This window comes from Oncorhynchus keta, chromosome 29, assembly GCF_023373465.1.
Source record: "Oncorhynchus keta strain PuntledgeMale-10-30-2019 chromosome 29, Oket_V2, whole genome shotgun sequence".
NCBI lineage: Eukaryota > Metazoa > Chordata > Actinopteri > Salmoniformes > Salmonidae > Oncorhynchus > Oncorhynchus keta.
The window spans coordinates 5,361,446-5,364,909 of record NC_068449.1 but is presented as its reverse complement, the minus strand read 5'-3'; positions in this window follow the sequence as shown (position 1 = coordinate 5,364,909).

Sequence of the window (3,464 nt, the reverse complement as noted above, 5' to 3'; positions counted from 1 at the left end):
CACCCACCCCCACCCACCCACCCACCCACTCCCCCTCCTGTCATTCACTGCTTCCTTGCTTCCACCCCCCTCTCCCCTCCACCCCCAGAGACCAGACACGGACCAGTGGCTTGAAGGAACTCTGCGACCTGAGGGGTGGGGATGGGGGTTCAGTAACACGCAGGCAAGCATCCCCAGAATCCACACACCCCTGCCAAAGTTAACAGATAGCAGGGATTCAGTATCAAAGTTGATCATATTTGGCTCCAATAGTCCATTGGAAAAATACGAGCCCAAGGAGTCCCCCCCCCACTGATTATTTAAATAGAGAACGTTTAATTATGAACATTGGGGAAATCAAACTGTGGTGCCCTGGGTACTTTACACCAGGTTCCCTACCAGGAGTGAAAGCATAGCTTGGGATTTTGACTAACCCCGACTTCCACTCTGCTTCCCTGTAGTCATCCTCCTATGGCGTTTACTGTTGCAGTTCCTCTCTTCCTCTGAAGGCCATGCTGACTCCCGGTCAGTGAAGCAGCAGAAAACTGGGATGGAACGGATACAGTGTCTATTTCCTTCAGAAGAAAGACATGAACAAAGAGAGAATTGAAGAAAGACAGAAAGATGCATTCACCTAGTCAAGTAAACCGTTGAATACTCATTTGAAATGTTTTAGGGTCATTCAGTAAGGGAAGACTCTTAACTTACAAGGCATTTTTTGTACTTTCAGATAAATTATGCAAGTGAATGTACATTTCAAGTCAGGACTCTATTTTTTATTTTATTTAACTAGTCAAGTCAGTTAAGAACAAAATATCTTGCAACCTTTCGGTTACTAGTCCAACGCTCTAACCACTAGGCTACCTGTCGCCTATAAAGATACCATGTACTGTATGATACATATATACTGTAGGTTACTCAGTACCTTGACACTGCACAGTGCACGGCTCAGTCATAGGCTTGGAGGAGAAATTAGAGCGTTGTTGTCTCAGAATCTAGTCGTCATTGGGTGGTGGCATTCTTTCAATTTCAGATCTTTGTGGTTTAAATTAGGCTCAACTCCATACTGGGTTATTTCCCGTCGTTATGTATTCCACATTGTTTATGCCCTTAACACTGAACTTTGAGAGGTTCAAGGGCCTGTGTCTGACTGGGTTCCAGCCCACTGAGACATTCAATTCCTTTTCTATAGGTCGTAGTAAAACAACTAGGCATGCTCACTCTGACTGATTTGGGATTGTAATGAGTAATGGTAGATATACGTTTGGGAACACATTATTTGAAACACCTGTGTATAATGTATGTACAATGCCTGCTATGAACATCCATAACAGCACATCTATCCTTATAACGGCCTACTTTTAAGTTCCCAAATTAACATTCATAACAGCTCATGTCTCCTTATAATAGCCTACTTTAAACTCACAAATGCCTGTAGTTCTTATGCATTAATAACAAATTGACCATAAAAACATCCAATCAGATTCCCATGAGTGAGCCAGAATTCCATATTGCTAGTGAATATGAGAGGGAGGGCAGTCTGTTGGATGTCGTAACGATGTCGTAACGCACATTTTCCTGTTGGCGATGCGTTCTGTATAACCTGTAGTGTTGCACTTCACTGACGTTTAATGTATAAACAAATTCATCACTTTTTTGGAAGCCTGGGGTGACACTATTAATCATTACTATTGAATCATTACTATTGAATCATTACGATTGAATCAGTACTATTGAATTATTACTATTGAATCATTACTATTGAATCATTACTATTGAATCATTACGATTGAATCATTACTATTGAATCATTACTATTGAAAAATACAAGGGTTTGTGTATCGTTAGAGATAATTTTAATTAACTTGTTATGGCTGGGGGCAGTATTGAGTAGCTTGGATGAATAAGGTGCCCAGAGTAAACTGTCTGCTATTCAGGCCCAGTTGCTAATATATGCATATTATTAGTAGATTTGGAAAGAAAACACTCCGAAGTTTCTTAAAACTGTTTGAATTATGTATGTGAGTATAACAGAACTCATATGGCAGGCAAAAACCTGAGAAGAAAATCCAACCAGGAAGTGGGAAATCTGAGGTTTGTAGTTTTTTAACTCTTGGCCTATCAAATACACAGTGTCTATGGGGTCACATTGCACTTCCTAGAGCTTCCACTAGATGTCAACAGTCTTTAGAACCTTGTTTGATGTTTCTACTGTGAAGTGGGGGCGAATGAGAGGGGAATGAGTCAGAGGTCTGCCAGAGAGGCATGAGTTGACCACGCACGTTCACGCGAGAGTTAGCTTGAGTTCCATTGCATTTCTACAGACAAAGGAATTCTCTGGTTGGAACATTGCTGAAGATTTATGTTAAAAACATCCTAAAGATTGATTCTATACATTGTTTGACATGTTTCTACAGACTGTAAAGGAACTTTTTGACTTTTCGTCTGGACCTAGTGATCGCGCGTCATGAATTTGGATTGCTGGGCTAAACGCGCGAACAAACAGGAGTTATTTGGACATAAATGATGGACATTATCGAACAAAACAAACATTTATTGTGGAACTGGGATTCCAGGGAGTGCATTCTGATGAACATCATCAAAGGTAAGTGAATATTTATAATGCTATTTCTGACTTCTGTTGACTACACAACATGGCGAATATCTTTTTGGGTTGTTACTCAGATTATTGCATGGTGTGCTTTTTCGGTAAAGCTTTATTAAAATCTGATACAGCGGTTGCATTAAGGAGAAGTGTATCTATAATTCCATGCATAATAGTTGTATCTTTTATCAATGTTTATTATGAGTGTTTCTGTAAATTGATGTGGCTCTCTGTAAAATCACTGGATGTTTTGGAACTACTGAACATAACGCGCTAATGTATACTGAGATTCTTTGAAAAATTTTAACTTTATCGAACAAAACATACATGTATTGTGTAACATGAAGTCCTATGAGTGTCATCTGATGAAGATCATCAAAGGGTAGTGATTCATTTATCTATATTTCTGCTTTTTGTGACTCCTCTCTTTGGCTGGAAAAAATGGCTGTGTTTTTCTGTGACTAGGCACTCACCTAACATCATCGTTTGGTTTGCTTTCGTCGTAAAGACTTTTGAAATCGGACACTGTGGTGGGAATAACAAGAAGTGCATCTTTAAAATGGTAAAATACTTGTATGTTTGAGGAATTTTAATTATGGGATGTCTGTTGTTTTGAATTTGGCGCCCTGCACTTTCACTGGCTGTTGTCATATCGATCCCATTAGCGGGATCTCAGCCCAAAGAGGTTTTAAGAGTGACAGGGCAAATACATCTCATTGGTTGAAAAAGGAATACTTAGTTTATGTTTTGAGCAGAACAGCAGAACACCATCCAGAAGAAAGAAACCTAGTCTGTCACCATTAAAAATCTTCATGATTATAAGAGAAAATGTATCTGGGAGTTACATTGCCTCATGGTCAACTTACGATTGAGAGTAAGA